Below are 18658 nucleotides of genomic sequence, written 5' to 3'. Positions count from 1 at the left end.
TGGACGTCCCAATCATCAGGGATTCTGCTCCTACACAGAACTGTGCACAGAGATCCAGGACCTCACCGAATTGTGGTGTACCAAAAAACTCACCTGAGTGCCTAGAAACCCTAACCAGCTAGCATCAGTGTCACATTAGCTCCTTGTCCTATAGCAAAGGAACCAATGATTAGACAACCCAGAACATGCAACTTAGGTTATACTTAGGAATGGTGGGAAGCAAGAACAGTCTTTTGTTATACTCTCATACCAGTCCACAACAGGAGTAATAAAGGATAAAATGTTTTTTTAACGACGTGCTCTAAGATGCAGTATCTTTGCTAACATAAGCAGACATATGATTAGAAATAATATGATCAGCATTGTTACAATTCCATAAAACACAAAAGGAAAAATCATATTACATTGAGGGTGAAAATAGGTACTATATCGCCTAGTAAATCACCCTCCCTAGCTAGGAACTATGTTTTATAAAATATAGAAGGTCTCTTAGGCTTGTTTGGGGGACCCCATACCTCTAAGATCAGCATGGATGAATCACATCAGGGTCTGCAAAAGCTCTTTCTCTCTGGAAACAGAAAGTCTTCCAAGTGCCTGAAATCATGCCTACAGTGTGATATTAAAGGCGCCAGAATCACGTTGGATTGCAGCTGCATATATGTTATGGCTAGAACGTGAGCCGATCAGCCCGGACAACAGCTACCTTGTTATGATAACCTTGGAGGCTTTACCACTCAGTGTGCAGACTAGAGTCACAATGTAAGTCTAGGGATGCTAAAAACAAGCCAGTCTCATGTGAAGCATTTCACACAACCTAATTTACAACAACAGTTATATGCAGTGACGTGTGCAAAAGCAGCAAAAAGTAAAAATGGCGTTTAAACTTCTAATAAGCCTATGCTAACTTAGCAGTGTGAATAACAAGGCCCAGCCCACAATACAGACCTTCTGCAACACTTAAATCCAGCTATTGACAAATGTGAGCAAATTTCTCCTAAGAGCGCCATCACCCTTGATGTAGTTTGGCGAGGTGGTAAGGCGTGACCAAGCAGGAGGTAGTGCTGCCTACTGATAGCCGTTTAGAATAGTTAAGAGATCAAATACATGCAATGCCAATACTAGTATGTCTGTTTTACAGAAATTCTTATGCTGTCAAAGAGGGAACAAGAAATAGAATTTCAGCAGGTCCAACCTATGCCAAACCATAATCCCTCCCTCACATTGTTCTCACTTTTTGTTTACTAGTCTTTGGGCTAAAATGCCATGAAGCTGCTCTGCACTAACCGAGAAGACGCCGTGCCTCTGCCCCTGCAGCCGCAGCTCGAAAAAACAGCAGCAGCCAGCCCCGGAGACTCTTATCCGTGCAGTGGGCTCCGCAACCCCCGGAGAGGAGTAGCATACCCGGAGTGATAGCAGAGCGAAGTAGGAAGTAACCGTAGCAGGTGGCACCGGAAGTGCATGGACCCCAGATCGGCCTACAGCTGAGAGGGAATCGGAACCAGTGGCGGTGCTTGCTGCTGGGCATGGGTGCACCGTGCTTCTGTCCCTTACTTGTCTGGAGGCTTATGGGGGGGGGGGGAAGTGAAAGTATGCCACCATGTGCATGCGGGTGGACATCCCTATGCTAATGAAAGTAAACTTACGGGGGAGGGAGGAAAAGCAAAAGCATGCTGACATGCGCGCACTTGTGGACATCCCTACGCTAATTAAAGTAAACAAAGATGGCATTGGGCTGTCCACATGCGCGTGCATTTTTGTACAGCGAACTCCGGCAAGCTGCATATGTGAAAAGTTGCCATGACAATGGAAAGCTTAGCACAGGATGGCATGAGACTGTCGTATGTACACGTGTATGCTGTTAGGTTTGCACAAATGGCGAGAGCAGCCATCTCTGTCCATCCCTACGGGTGCATGTAAGGCTTTCTGAGAATCGATTGCAAAAGGTACTCGCATGGCGAGGACAGCGCATGCGCTGCTATTGCCAGGCGAGAACTAAAAATACATGGCTTCCTGTCACTCGCCCTCACCAATCTTTGTACCTTCTCTTTACTCTCTTTCCAGTGCTGCTCTGACAGGCTCTCCGAAAGCAGCCCGGAATTTCTTTATGACGTAGCGACAGTGTTAACTGTGAATAATGGGGAGTTTTTTTTCAAGTGATGTCTAATAGACAATGAGAGCAAAGCTTGAGTTGTCTGTAAAGCTGTTCAAACCCAGAGGTTCCATCTTTGAAATATGTGGCTTTACTTTAGTAAGGTTGCCCTTTTTCAGTAAGTAGAGAACATATCTTGTGTGAAGAAGACTATAAGCAGCCCATTTTAAAGGAGCTTCTCAAGTTCTCACTGTTTGAACTCTACTCTGCAATGACCCGCTCAGGCCATCTGCTTGGCCGCCTAGTTGGAGTCCACAGTTGTACACTGAAAACCTCTAATGCAGCTCCTCAGCACTCTGATAAAAGCTGTTGTCTCTAGCTCAGGTCTGCCCAGCAGGGCAACAATGTCTTAGTGGCACATGTGCAGCTGGTTTCCACCATAGACAATCCCTGGGCAGCTATGTGTTCTTTCAAAGGTGACTTACTGATCAGGTTACAAGTTTGAGGGACAGGATGGTCTCATTTATTGATATGGGGTAGGGACACGACCCTTCATAAAAAATTAAACACCTACCTCTTCTTTGTCTCTTCCAGGTCTTTGGTGAGATCTTTTTGGAGAGATGAGTGTTAGACTTGGCATCTTTTGGCGTGTGTCCCCTTTCTTTTTGCTTTCTGAACTCCCGGTTTTGACTCTGTACATTCTCACTGCTGTTCAGTGTTAAAGTGCAATTTCATAAATTGTTATTATGGATTGGTGTTTCCATAATTGGCATATATATTTGATTTACTGGTAAGCCCCTAGTAAAGTGCACCGTGTGTGCCAGGATCTGTAAATCAAATGCTACTAGTCAGCCTGCAGCACTGAATGTACCACCCACAGGAGTAGCCCTGAAAAGGTATCTCAGACCTGCCACTGCAGGGTCTGCATGCAGTTTGTAACTGCCATGTCGACAACCTTCCTTTTTCTTACATATAAGTCACCCCATGGTAGACCCAAGGTACCCCTGTGGGCAGGGTGCTGTGTATGTTAATGGTAGGACATGTACTGGTGTGTGTGACATGTCCTGGTGGTGAATTACAGTGTATTTTGTTTTTCACCACTGTAAGGCTATCTGTCCTATAGGAAAGAATGGGAGTTTTACTCATAACAACTTATAAGCATAACTTCCCATTGGGAAGATAGAGAAATGGAGTTTAGTATGCTTGGACTCAGAATGTAAAAAAATTAAACTTTTAGCAAGGATGATCTTTATATTCTGGGTTTGAAAATACCACTTGTAGAAAATAGGTATTTTCTTTCTTAGCCATCCTGTGTGCCTCTGCTGGGTGTGTGGATTGACTGTCTGGCTCTGGAGCGACAGGGGCTGGGGATATACAGTGGCTCCAGAGACTAAATGAGTCAGGGCTAGGCTGAATAGACCTGGGTTGAATTTAGAGAGGTAGGAAGAGATTTCCTTGCACCTGAATGGGCCTGATCTGCTTGGAACAATGCTGTCTCCACCTCCTGCTGGGAAAGCGGGTCCGGAAAGGACAAAACTGGTTTGGTATAAGCACAGACAATCTCTGCCTGAGAGAAAAAAGAGAAACGGAGTATAAATATGGGGGCCCAAACCCCATCACTTTAGAACTCACTGGAATCTGCCGAGAAGAAGGGAAGAGCTGGAAGAGCTGCCAAGAGGACTACTGCCCCTTTGCTATGTTGTTGCTTTGTTGGGTTGGCCTGCAGTAGCTGCTTCTGACATGGGCAGTGAAAGGACTGGACTAAACTTTCTTTTCTTGTGCTGAGTATCTCCAAAGGCTTGAAGTAGATAGAGCTTGCCTCCTGTACTGAAATCTCAGGGACTGCAAAGACTTCACCAACCTCTGGGTACCACTTCTAGAACCGCTGTTTCAGTTGCCACAGAGAAGGGAAATGCAACCAACTCCGTCGCTGGTTCTGTGTCCCGATGGCACCGCAGAAGGCACCGTCCACATCTCGCACCACAACCCTGGTCTCACAGACGACAACCGACACCATTGCCACTGAGCCGCTGCTTGCACCGTGACCTGTGGGCACCGCACTCCGCACAGCCTCGCTTCACTTTGCCATCCTGGTCTCACTGATGCTGTCACTGCTGCTGACTTCGACACTTGTGACCGCATTGTGACGGGGAGCACCGCTCGTAAATTTCACGACACACTGCCTCATCCCACAAAGCCATCTAGGCCGACCGACGCCAGCTCCTGCTAACCGACTCTGTCGCTTGCACCACAACCTGCCAGCACCAGATCGAACACTGCCTCACCCTGCAATGTAAGCCTTGGTCTCACCAACTCCCTCTGGATGATTGTAACTGAGCCACTGCCTGCACCGCATGAAGAGGGCACAGCACCCTGCTCCGGTTCCATTTTGCAATGCAACAACATACCAGCCAATAACAAGAAAGGTACCGTTAGCGAGTCTGTCCATGCTTTCGCTGGCCCATACCGGTGCGGTCTGCTAGAACTGTTAGACTGTTGTTTTCAGCATCACGGATATCTTGCGAAGTATTTATTTTTAAGTACTGTGTGTTGGATTATTATCGTTTTGGTTTTGTCTTGGATATATAAAAATATTGGATATTTTTCTAAACTGGTGTGGTGTCTATTTGTAGTGTTTTTACTGTATTATTGTTGGTTTATATGCAAATGCTTTATACACTGATTCTGAGATAAGCCTGACTGCTTGTGCCACGCTACCAAGGGGGTGAGATGGGGTTATTTTAGGAGTAACTCCCTTACCATGACTAAAAAAAACGGTCCCTACTTGGAAAAAGGTGCAAACCCTTGCCAACTAAAGACCCCCATTTTCAACAATGAGGAATAAAGGAAAATGGAAGTGGAGTATAGTTTGTAAATATGCTGTAATGTGAAGGCTGAGACCTGAGAAAATGCTGGCAAAGAGGCAAACAAAGAGTACTGCATGCAGTGTTGGAATAAAGGGAGATCCAGACGAATTCCGGATCCAGCAGCTATTATTGAGCTGGATCGAGATGCTTGTGCTTGGAAATTGTTGTAAATATGTCTGGGAAATCGATTCCTTTAAAGCAATCTTGCTGTGTGGTCTTGACCATTTAGCTCCCCTTAAAAATGCCAAAGGAAGAGAAGAGCTCCTTCTCTAGCCTGGTTCTTTCCAGTCTTCAGGCAGAAAATCTAAGATATAAACGCTTGAAAGAAAATGGAGGTTAAATTATATTGAAAACAAATTAGCATATTAAGCTGCTCTTATGAAGTTCCGCAAAAATATTAAAACAGCTCAAATAGACCTTTTTGCTGAACAAATAGCTGGCTCAGAGTATACTCCAAGAATGGTTTTAAATTTTGTAAAAACGTATCTGAATCCCTAGGCTAATAAACGGATTATTCTTGCCTCTCAAAGGTGGACTGAAAACCTATCCCAGTTTTTCCATGACAAAGTATTATAATAATTTCCGTATATCTGAGGATAATTTGTCGTTAGAATCATATACTGACCGTAGGCTCGTAAAGGAGGATCTCTTGTTTGAGTCCTTTGAAAAGATTACTTCAGTTGAATCTGATCGTACTATATAAAAAGTGAAATCTGGATCAGTCCTTGATGTTTGTCTACCTTGCATTTTTACTCAGGCTGCTGCCTCCATTGCCTTTTTCTCCACATCCTCGCAAACAAAATGGGTGCAGTGCTCTACCTATTTTATGAAGGGTGTGCATAGTGTAATAAGAGCGATGTAATAATTTGAGCTGCACCAGCCTAAGTCTGGAAGGTATGCCCACTTCCCTCGGAGAGGCTAGGGCCTCCTGCCACTCAGACTCATCAAGGTCTTCCACGTCATGGGACCATTTGTCACGCAGGGAACCCGTTGGATCCAACATATTATTTATCAGTTTACGATAGGTTATGGAAGTGGCTTTCTTCTGTTTACATTCTGTGAGCAGTCTTTCCTCCAGGGGTGAAGCTTCCGGGACCTCTGTGCCAGGAGGCAGCGCTGACATCAGTGCGTGCCTAATCTATACGTATCTAAACCGCTCCCCAGGCGCCAGTCCATATTCTTGTTGAAGACTTTCAAACGGCACCATTTCACCGTTGTGCCATAGGTCACCCACCATGGAGATGCCTATGTCATCCCATTTGTCGAAACATTTGGTATTACAAAGGTTACCTAGACGTTTTGTATGAGTTGGGTCAGTACCCCGCACCATCCAAGTTTGGCTTGAGCAGCATGCCAAAGGACCACTGTATGTCTAAGAGGACCGATCAGTGCCGGTGTTAGTTTTCTATCGTAAAGAGGCGACAGCATACCTCTTGTGCCTAATATTGCCCTATCTGCCTGGTATGCCGGGTTATCCTGCAGAGTGTGCAGCCATTGGTTAATTACCTTCAGTTGCGCAGCCCAATAGTAAAGTTGTATGCTTGGAAGCGCAATCCCTCCATCGTACCACCCTCGCATTAACTTGGACTGCGCTATGCGTGCCGGCTTATTGCCCCACAGTAGGCTAGAGACCTGTGCCTCGATAGCCTTAAAGTATTTTGGATATACCGAAAAAGGCGTATTTTCCAATGCATATAAAAACCGGGGCAGTGCCATCATTTTAAAAAGTGCCGCCTTCCCTAGCAAGGTCAGCGGAAGGGTTTCCCAGTGACGCACATCCCTCTTGAGATGATCTAAAGGCGGTTGCAAATTTCTGTTGAAGAACTCGGCTGCTTCCTTAGTGATGTATATGCCCAGATACTTAAATGCTCCCTCCGAAATTCTGAGTGGACAATCCGGAGGAAGTTGTGGCGGTGGACCGTAGAGGACATACATAACCGACTTTGACCAGTTTATGGTATAACGAGACTCTTTCCCGAAAATCGTACATATATTAAGAAGAGACAGTATAGACCGTCTAGGGGAGGTCAGATATAACAATAAATCGTCTGCATAAAGGGATATTCGATCCTCCCAACTTTCTGTCCACTTGAGTCCCTTTATCATGGGATCCTACCGTATCCATGCCGCCAACGGTTCCAGCACCAAGGCAAAAAGGAGTGGCGACAGTGGGCAGCCCTGACGTGTGCCACACGTCAGGGGGAAATCTTCAGAGATGTGACCATTAGCGGTAACATGGGCCACTGGGTTGGTATAGAGGAGCCGGACCCCATGCACAAAAGGTTGGGCCGAAACCAAGATGGTAGGGCACTGCAAATAAAAAGGGCCATTCGACCATATCGAACGCCATTCGCGCATCTAATGATAACACCACAGCTGGCTCTTGTAAATAGGCTGCCCATGCAATTACTCCATGTACTCGTCTCAAATTGAGGGCTGTATTTCTGCCGGGCATAAAGCCAGACTGATCTGGATGTATTAATGTCGTTAAGTGGGGCGTCAACCTATTCGTCAGTAGTTTTGCAAGAATTTTGGCTTCCGCATTAAGCAAAGATATAGGGTGATAGGAGGTGCGCTGATCAGCCGGTTTTGCGGGCTTTGGTATAGCCACTATGGTGGCTGTACGTTGTTCTAGTGGGAGCTCACCCTTTTTTAAACTATCATTAAACATACTGAGAAGATATGGTCTGATAGTCCCCGATGTCTTTTTATATAGCTCCATGGGTATGCCGTTTGGCCACAGTGCTTTACCCGACTGTAGTGCCACGATTGCCATCTGCAGCTCCACTATGGTAAGATCTCCGTCTAATTCATGCGCCATCTCTGGGGTGAGCTTAGGCATATTAATGTCTTGCACATACGTCAACACCTCCTCTAGAGTCATGTAAGAGGTTGACGCATAGACCGTCCGAAAATGCTGCACTAGTGCGAGCACTATCGCCTGTGGGTCTGTTATTGCCTGTCCGTCCTCCGAGGTGAGCTGTGCTATCCATCTGTTACCATTGTTCCTTCTGTCCAACCAGGCCAGCAATTTCCCAGCTTTATCACCGACCTCATACACCTTATGACGCATGTCCTGCATTTTTCGTCTGGTTAGGTCCAGTAAGTGTGTCCTGTATTGTTGCTGTTTGAGATGTAAGTTATGGGACGTCTCTGTAGTGGGGTCCTCAGCATGTTGGGCGTCCGCATTGTGTAGTTTTAGTTCTAAGGTGTGTAGCTCTAACTATTTCTCCCTTTTATGCGCTGTGATGGATGCTATAGCCTGGCCCCTGAGCACTGTTTTGTATGCCTCCCACAGAATGGTCTGTGAGTCAACTGATGTGGCGTTTTCTTGAAAGTAGTGGTCGGACATTGTAACGATTGCCTTCCTAATTTTGGGATCCTGTAAATATCCGGGATAAATCGTATATATACGGCGCCGCATCAGGTGGTGATGATTGTATGTCAAAATCAGTGGAGAGGGATCAGACACCCCTCTTGGTGTAATTTATTAAGACTGCCAGTTGACCCCAGTAAATAATCTATTTGTGTCAAACTATTGTGTACCCCGGAGTGATATGTGTATTGTCGTGCTGTTGGGTGATATCGTCTCCAGATATCAGTAATTCCTAATGTGTCCAAGAAACCCCTAAAACGTGACACCCCCCCTTTGGTTGCTCTCACCGGATATCTGTCCATGGTGTCATCCATGATGGTATTGAAGTCCCCACCAATGAGTAAGTCCCCCTCCGGCAAGTCTAGCAAGAATGCACTTAGATCTGGGAGTGCCACCGCATGTAGTGCGGGGGGAACATAGGCAGATACGATATTAAGGGGTCGTCCCTCCCATTGAGCGATAATAGCCGTAAAACGCCCCGCTCCGTCGGATTTGACTCTATGTATCAGTAAGGGGCACTGTTTTCAAACCATTAAACCCACACCTCTGGACCCAGAAGAAAACTCAGAGTGCACCACCATCCTGTAACCCCATCTATCCATCGCTTTAATGGTAGCCCTTGTACGGTGTGTCTCCTGCAGTAATACTACCATAGGTGCTCTCCTCTTAATACAGTGTAGTACTAGGCCCCGTTTTATTTTGTCCCCCAAACCTCGAACATTCCACGTAAGCAGGGTGAGGGGTGGTATCAGTCCCGGGGGGTCCCCGTTCACCATATTAGTTGTAGTAGTGTGTATTGCCAAATCCAGTGGGGCTCAGCAAACGGGTTATTAGCTTGTAAGTTTGACTCGCGTGTGCCATAGTATGTGCTAGTAGTGTCGAATTGTGTACCACATCCAAACTGTAAACAAAGTCTTAACCGAAACCATTTCAACCTTCCCAACCCTTTCACCCCCCTCCCTGCCTAGCGGACTTAAAACTACCCGCCACCCCAACTCAGCAGAGTGCTTAATACCCCATCCCACAAACATTACTTGCGTGTATGGGAGCGGGAAGTCCAAGGAAGACCACGTTCATCCCCTGTCCCAGAGTCCATAATTTGTGCTATGTCCGTGTCTAGTCCGTAGCCGATGTGAGTGCAGGTGCGTGGCATATCCACATTGTCTACAAGCAGGTCAGAGGCATCACCCGCGCCATAACCCCACAGCCTCCTCCTGCCACTGTCCATCTTCATCCACCCGTTGCTCCTGATCATCCAAGTTGGCGACCTAATCAGATCGCTGACGGCGTCATTCTCTCCTCCTCTTGGGGTCCACCGTGCGCCATCCTTCTAGCCAATCGTGGGCCTCCTCTGGCGTCTCAAAAAACCATGTCTTTCCCTCCGCCACTACGCGGAGTTTCCCCGGGAATAGCATAGAGTATGGCAGGTCACAGGCCCGTAGCTTCTTTTTTACCTCCAGAAAACCTCTACGCCGCGCCGTCACCGCCGCCATGTAATCTGGGAAGGACACAACAGAATTCTGCACCTTCAGAGGTGGTGCCACTCGTGCTGTTTGTAGAATTGCTTTCCATGTCCTGAAAGTCAAATATACATGCCAGAATCGGACGAGGGGGGGGCCCGGGCTTAGGCCTGCCTCCGGGAACCCTGTGTGCACGCTCCACCGAAAAGTAGGCGGAGAGACCTCTGGACTGTAATCTAGTTTTTATCAGTTCTTCAACATACAAGTCCATGGCGGGGCTCCCTTCAGACTCTGGAATACCAGTAATTCGTACATTGTTTCGGCGAGAACGCCCTTCCTGGTCATCCAGTTTAGCATTTGTTCTCAGCTTCCAGTTGTGACACTCTTTGGAGCAGAGTGTTGGTGTCTCTTGTTAGGGTCGTAGTAGTTTGTTCCAACTCTGCAACCCAGCATCGTCAGTTGCTTTATCAGCAGGTGTTTTACGGTCCGTCAGTGGGGGAAAATATTTATTGTATGCATATTTGTCTAGTTTACCTTGCTGCGTTGTGAGTGATCCTTTGCCACTCATGTCCAGACTGTATGTGCTCCCTTGTTCGTCACAACTCAACGTTGACTATCGAGGCGCCACACTCAAGGGGTCGGTAAAGGCCTGCCCTGCGGGGACCTTCAAGGCCCCCCGCTTACTTCTGTGCAGCCGATATCACCACGCACTCAGACCCCGGGGAAGGCTCCTTCAACTGTCCAGAGTCTCACGCTATTAGTAGAGCTTATGTCGGATGTCACTCACAATGTGCAGTGTTCCAGAGCACTCTGGTCCACATTAAAATTCTGGCGGCACACCCTCCACCGTCGGCAATCTCCTTGCAGGATTCACTCTAGGCCTGATTGCGCCACTGTCCACAGGTGCCCCAGCCCATGGCACTCCTCCTGATAGTTCACTCCACTGGGGGGGGGGCAATTAGTGCTGTAATGGCTCCGCTTGGGTGCAGCGCGGTGCCCCACAATGATCTCACCGGGGCTCCTCGAGGCACTGGTGCACTCCGTCTCCTTCTTCTCCCACGTGCTGAGCAGCACTGTCACCACTTCGAGATCGCGGTCTGTATTCTGGGCCCCTGCAGGGAGACGCTCCGTGCCGCCGCCGAGTCATCAGGTTTCTGCCCGGTTTGCGCCATCCTTCTAGCCAATCATGGGCCTCCTCCGGCGTCTCAAAAAACCATATCTTTCCCTCCGCCACTACGCGGAGTTTCGCGGGGAATAGCATCGAGTATGGCAGGTCACAGGCCCGTAGCTTCTTTTTTACCTCCAGAAAACTTCTACGCCGCGCCATCACTGCCGCCGTGTAATCTGGGAAGAAGGATACAACGGAATTCTGCACCTTCAGAGGTGGTGCCACTCGTGCTGTTTGTAGAATTGCGTCCCTGTCCCGAAAGATAAATATACACAGAGAGACCTCTGGGCTGTAATCTCGTTTTTATTAGTTTTTCAACATACAGGCCCATGGCGGGGCTCCCTTCCGACTCTGGAATACCAGTAATTCGTACATTGTTTCGGCGAGAACGCCCTTCCTGGTCATCCAGTTTAGCCACTATGCGTTTGTTCTCAGCTTCCAGTTGTGACACTTTTTGGAGCAGAATGTTGGTGTCTCTTGTTAGGGTCGTAGTAGTTTGTTCCACCTCTGTAACCCTGGCTGACATTTTTTGAAAATCCGCCCTGAGGAAGGACACGTCCGCCGAAATAGACCCTACCGTCGTCTGCACATTGCTGAGGGCGGCCATAATATCTTCTAACGTCACTTTAGGCGACCCAGCGTCGTCAGTTGCTTTATCAGCAGGCGTTTTACAGTCCGTCAGTGGGGGAAAATCTTTATTGTGTGCATATTTGTCTAGTTTACCTTGCTGCGTTGTGCGTGATCCTTTGCCACTCATGTCCGGACTGTATGTGCTCCCTTGTTCGTCACCACTCAACGATGACTATCGAGACGCCACACTCAAGGGGTCGGTAAAGGCCTGCCCTGCGATTACCTTCAAGGCCCCCGCTTACTTCAGTGCAGCCGATATCACCACGCACTCAGACCACGGGGAAGGCTCCTTCAACTGTCCAGAGTCTCACGCTATTAGTAGAGCTTATGTCGCATGTCACTCACGATGTGCAGTGTTTCAGAGCACTCTGGCCCACATTGAAATTCTGGCGGCACACCCTCCACCATCGGCAATCTCCTTGCAGGATTCACTCTAGGCCTGATTGCGCCACTGTCCACAGGTGCCCCAGCCCACGGCACTCCTCCCAATAGTTCACTCCCCGGGGGGGCCAATTAGCCCTGTAATGGCTCCGCTTGGGTGCAGCGCGGCGCCCCACAATGATCTCACCGGGGCTCCTCGAGGCACTGGTGCACTCCATCTACTTCTTCTCCCGCGTGCTGAGCAGCACTATCACCACTTCCAGATCGCGGTCTGTATTCTGGCCCCGGCAGGGAGAAGCTCCGTGCGGCAGCCCAGTCAGCAGGTTTCCGCACTCCAGCTGGGCCTTAATCCCTGCTACTCTGCCTGCGGCAGTCATCGGCAGTGAGCTCACCCCCGGGAAGGATCTCCAACTTCAGGCCGCGATTTTCGCCGTGCGTTGAGGCCGCCCCTAACACACCGGCTCAGTCTTCTGGTCTCCGTTTCCCGCACTCTTCACTACCAGGAGCGAGCAGGGGGGGGTCACCACGGGCAACGGATGTGCATTCAGGCGGCGGTACCTCTCAAGCCACGACGACAGACCACCGATTAACACCCTTTTTAAACTATCTTTGAAATTGGGTATTATGCCAGAAATTTGGAAAAAAAAGTGTTTTTTTTGTTTTTAAACAACTCTGACCCTCTCATCTTGGGTAATTATAGGCCTATTTCACTTCTACCTGTGCTGGGGAAGATGCTGGAAACTCTGGTGAGTCTTCAGATTACCAGGCACATTGAAAGGAATAACACCCATCACTCATCTCAATCTGTCTTTTGCTCATGCTTCAGTACCGAGTCCGCCCTCTGGGAGGTCACCGAGCATATCAGGTGTAATCTAGACCTGGGAAGAAAAGCTGTGGACATTGGCTCAGATTCTACTTATTGGATAGGCAGCAAGTAGTCTTCCTATCACGTTTACCTCTTGGTATAAGAGTAGAGTTGTGGGGTCCCGTAGGGTTCAGCACAAGCCCACCTTTGGTTAACATTTATATCGTACCACTTGTGTCTTTCGCTCAAAGTTGGAGTCTGAACATTGTTTCTTATGCAGACGACACGGCTTATGCTGGAATTGAAACAGCTTGACGACTCAGTGGTTGACAACTTTCAGGGCTGCCTTTCTGCAGTCACAAGTTGGATTCGCAGCAGTTGGATAAAACGGAATACATACCATAAATTCTAGTTTTCTGTACACCATTCAAATTTAATTCCACTAGACTTTGGCCTACTGATTTACGGGTAGACCCCACTGCAACAGCAGTGGCCAGGAATTTCAGGGTCCTATTGGACTCAGACTTATCTTTCAAGCCCCAGGTACAGGCAGTTGCTGCCATCTGTTTTTCATTGTTTAAATCTTTAGAAAGACCTTGAAATTCCTTCCGATAGTCACACGGAAAGTCATTGTACATGTATTAATCACATCCAGGCTGGACTATGCAAATGTATACTCTATCTTTGTACCCCTTAGGAATTGTTTAACTGACTTCAGCGAGGTCAGAATGCAGAAGTTAACCTTGCCTTCAACATCCCAGAAAGCCATTCCATTCAACAAGGTCCGAAACAACATTATTGGCTGCCTATCAAGTCTAGAATTAAATTAAAAGCACTTATGATTACCCATAGGGCAAGGGAATTACTCTCCACTAATCAAAACCTGTTATGCATACCTAAAGTGTGTAAAGCCAGAGCATGGGGGCAAATCCTTTGCTTTCTTAGCTCCCAGCCTCTGGAATGATTTACCATTCTATCTCTGGTCTGTCTCTAATGAAAACTCATTCAAAGCACAATTGGGAAAAAAATTGTTTCAGGAGGTGTGAGCTAGTCCTACTCTTTCTGCCAGCATAGAGTCAGGACACTTCTTGTTAAGCTGCAGTTGCACTTTAATTATATATTTTCATTCATCTGGCCCCAGTGAAATATGCTAAATTTGTACCAGATTCATAGTTCAGCAGCGCCCGTACTGTCTTATTTTAGGTTCCAGATGCGCCCCAAAAAAGGCCAAATTTAAAGGCCCTTCAGCCCTCCTTTTGTTTGATTATAATTCTGACTGGTAGCTATTTGGACCTTAACATGAAGACACCGATGCAATGGAGAGGAAATAAAAGCAAACCGACTGTTATTACTTCATAACTACTTATGAGGACCTACAATATGTAGGCAAGCTTTTGACTTTGTTCAGTTCCTGTATATGAGATACATGCAGTGTAAGGACCTCAGATGTATCGGTCTGTACGAGTATAACAATTCGTAGAGCACTGGCTATTTTTTATTTATTTAATTATTTTATAGTGCTACTCATCCCATTGTATGTCAGGACGCTTTCCATCACACACATTATATACGCTGACCATAAATCAATAAATTATACATGTGTATAAGTCAACAAACAGAATGTTACATTAGACAATGAGGATTTCAAGGTGCAGGAGTCACACATCATTTTTACTGGTAGAGGGTATAAGTTAAGAGTGAATTCAATTCAATTCAATTCAGTTGATTTATATAGCGCGCTACATACCCAGAGGGTCTCAAGGCGCTTAGAGAAGGGTGGGGAATTACAGGTCGAAAATCCATGTTTAAAGTTGCTTTCTGAATGCTAGGTGGTTCTGAGTGAGGCGAAGGTGAATGGGAAGTGAGTTCCAGGTTTTAGCTGCCAGGTAGGAGAAGGATCTTCCTCCCATGGTGGTTTTGTTGATGTGAGGTACAGCCTCAAGGGCTTGGTTGGAAGAGCGTAGCTGGCGGGAGGGGGTGTAGAAGGAAAGTCGTGTGTTGAGGCATTCGGGACCAAGTTCGTAGAGTGCTTTGTGTGTGTGGGTTAGGAGGCGGAATGTTATCCTCTTATTGACGGGGAGCCAGTGGAGGTTTTTCAGGTGATCAGAAATGTGGTCTTTACGCGGGATGTCTAGTATGAGTCTGGCTGATGCGTTCTGGATGCGTTGGAGTTTTTTCTGAAGTTTTGCGGTGGTACCGGCGTATAGGGTGTTTCCATAGTCCAGTCGGCTTGTAACCAGTGCGTGGGTGACTGTTTTCCTAGTTTCGGTGGGGATCCAGCGGAATGTTTTTTTGAGCATGCGAAGAATGTTGAAGCAGGATGATGAAACGGCGTTGACTTGTCTGGTCATCAAAAGTGAGGAGTCCAGGATGACGCCCAGGTTCCGTGCGTGGTCCGTCGGGATGGGTGCTTTTCCAAGGGCCTCTGGCCACCAAGAGTCGTCCCAGGCGGAGGGGGAGGTACCCAGGATAAGGACTTCTGTTTTGTCTGAATTCAGTTTCAGACGGCTGTGCTTCATCCACTTGGCTACTTCTTTCATCCCTTCATGTAGGTTGGTTTTGGCGGTGTTAGGGTCTTTGGTGAGTGAGAGGATCAGTTGAGTGTCATCCGCGTAGGAGATGATGTTGAGGTTGTGTTGGCGTGCGATGGCCGCTAGGGGGCTCATGTATACGTTGAAGAGGGTGGGGCTGAGAGATGATCCTTGTGGTACTCCGCAGATGACTTCAGTGGCCTCTGACTTGAATGGTGGGAGGCGGACTCTCTGAGTTCTACCGGAAAGGAACGAGGTAATCCATTCCAGTGCTTTTCCTTGGATTCCAATGTTTCTGAGGCGTTGTATAAGGGTGCTATGACAGACTGTGTCGAAGGCTGCGGAGAGGTCGAGGAGGATGAGGGCGACTGTGTCTCCATTGTCCAGTAAAGTTCGAATGTCGTCTGTTGCTGCGATGAGTGCGATCTCAGTGCTGTGTTTGGCTCGGAAGCCGGACTGTGAGGAGTCGAGGGATTTGTTGGTTTCGAGGAAGGCGGCGAGCTGGTTGTTGACAGCTTTCTCGATGACTTTGGCCGGGAATGGAAGGAGCGAGATGGGGCGGTAGTTTTTGAGTTCGGTGGGGTCAGCTGTGGGGTTTTTCAGAAGGGCGCTGAGTTTGGCGTGTTTCCAGCTTTCCGGGAAGGTGGCGGAGTTGAGGGAGCAGTTGATGACGTCTCGGAGGTGTGGTGCTATGATGGAGTCTGCTTTGTTGAAGATGCGGTGAGGGCATGAGTCTGTTGGGGATCCTGAGTGGATGGAGTTCATCAGGCGGATGGTGTCCTCAGTGGAGATTGGGTTCCAGTCATTAAGGATGTTCAAGGGGGGTGACGGTACGGCAGCAGGTCGGGTGGGTTGGTCTCCGGGTTGGTTGTCGAAGCTGTTGTGGATGTCTGCGATTTTGTCGTGGAAGAACGAGGCTAGGGAGTCGCAAAGGGTTTGCGAGGGAGTGATGTCGTTGGAGTTGGCGGTAGGGTTGGTAAACTCTTTGACGATGTTGAATAATTCCTTGCTGTTGTGGGCGTTGTTGTCTAGTCGGTCTTTGAATGCGGCTTTCTTGGCAGTCCGGATCAGTTGGTGGTGTCTGCGGGTGGCGTTTTTGAAGGCGTCCCTGGTGCTGGAGTTTGGGTCTTTTTTCCAGGCCTTCTCGAAGGACCGACAGAGTTTCTTGGATTGGCCGGGAGAAACACATAGTCAGGATTTAAAAAGTAAGAGTTTATTACTACCCAAAGAAAATCTTTTTAGCAGCCTTATAATAAAAACAGACCAAGAAAAATACACTAAAGTCCTAAACCCATGACTTGCCGGTTCATATGTCAATGTGCTAAACTGAAAGGACTGCAATTTATGAAGTAACCCACTTTCAGACCTACATAAAATAAATGTCTGTCATCTTCATGTTACACAATGTGCTTTACGGGAGACGCATTGACCTTCTATGTTACTTTATGAGTTAAAACTGTGACTAGACAAAACGCAGATCGCACCAATAAGTGCATTAACCACCACATTGATCTCACTATTATTATTCCTTATGATCTACTGACCTTCTGTTACTTTATGAGTTAAAACTGTGACTAGACAAAACACAGATCGCACCAAAAAGTGCATTAACCACCACATTGATCTCACTATTATTATTCCTTTTTTTTTGTAAACCTTTTTATTTGATTTTACATTTCATACAAACATGTCATGCAATAATCATTTGCGGCTGTCGGAATACAATATTTCATGGGTCTCGTTATCGGGACGGGGAGTGGTGTGATGTACGCACCTGAGTGAGTGACTCATGAACTAATGGAGGGGGAGCCTCCTGATCACCTCTGATAGTGACGTCAGGAGACATTGAGGATATGGTCGGTGGTGAGAGCACCTCAGTACCTTGACCCGTGTGACAGTCTTTAGTCCGTAGTCCCTTGTATAGGGGTATCGTAAAATGGTAATCCAGGTTCAGAACTGAACTGGGGGACTTATACCGTGGGTAATACGGGGCTGGGGGGTGCGGGGGATGGGTGGGGCTTGTTGTCACAAAGGGCAAAAGCACGAGTGGTGATGGTCCGCTTCAAGCTACTAACTTCAGCTGCTGTGCATTTTCCTGTCCGTTGGCGGAGCAGGTGGGGCGGGGGGAGCGTGCGTGGACAGGTGAGGAGACGTGGGGTCTCGGTGCGGCCTGTGGATCTTGCGTGGGGTCAGTAGTGTGCTCTTGCTTAAAATGATGTAGGAGCAGTGCCCATTCCAATGAGATAGGGCACCTTCATATACCGAGGGCCTCCTCCCGGAGGATGAGATCCTCCTCGGCCGCGGCCCATTTCTGTACCGCCCCCCCCCCCACCAAGTCGCCACTGGGGGACCCTCAGGTGCGCGCCAGTACATTGCTATACTGCGTTTTGCCAACAGAACAGCCAGCAGAGCGAATTTGGTCTCTACTTTTTTTGTTTTATTACGTTTAAAGATGCCTAGGGCGCAAGCCTCCCAGGTGTGAAAAACTGCTAGGCCAGTGACGGTTTGTAGTGCAGTGCGTACTGTCATCCAGAGGAGCTGGAGCCCGGGGCATGTCCAAAACATGTGCAGGAATGGCGCTGTGTGACAGCGGGGGCACTCAAAATGGGAAGTCGGGTAGAATCTCTTAAGCGGGCCAGTATTAGGTAAGCCCGGTGTAGTATATTAAACTGGGCGTTTTTGAATCGTTGGTTGCGGGACACTTTCTTGTGATGTGCGAGGGCTATCAGCCATTCCCTATCGTGAAAGCTGCAGCCTTTATCGTCCCCCCAACGGAGCCGCAGTCGCGACAGCGAGACGTGCGTGAGTTCAGTGAATCCCAGGTCCGCTTACAGTCTGCCACCAGTTGCCGATGCAGCAGGAATTGGCTGGTCGGCAGTCCCCACTCCTCGGACAGGTCCGCGAACGAGAGCAGTTGACCATCAGAAAACAAGGCCTCTGTTTCAGGTAGCTGGTGGTCGGTGGTCTGTCCAGACTTTGAGTTCTCACGCGGTGTCGATCTCCTGTCCTTTGGGGAGCCCTGCCAGGGGCAGCAGCGGGGAGTACACCTGCGCCCCCTTAGACATACGGTGGGTCCTCAGTATACAGGATCTGGCCACCTTGATCAACAGCGGATGAGCCGGGTTGGGTTTCGTACCTGGGAGTAGCATTCGGGTCAGCTCTGGGACTGTCAGATGCCCATCTGGGGACTATTTCACTGAGGTCCCGCTGTGCGGTCCAGCGGGATAGCCACTGCAGCTGCGCCGCTAAAAAATAGGCTTCAAATGACGGGGAGCCCAACCCTCCCTTATCACGGGGCAATTGCAGGGCCGACAGGGCCCCTCTACAACGGCCTTTCCCCCAAATCAGGGA

This window comes from Lissotriton vulgaris, chromosome 5, assembly GCF_964263255.1.
Source record: "Lissotriton vulgaris chromosome 5, aLisVul1.2, whole genome shotgun sequence".
NCBI lineage: Eukaryota > Metazoa > Chordata > Amphibia > Caudata > Salamandridae > Lissotriton > Lissotriton vulgaris.
The sequence above is the reverse complement of the archived record's forward strand: the minus strand, read 5'-3'. Positions refer to the sequence as shown.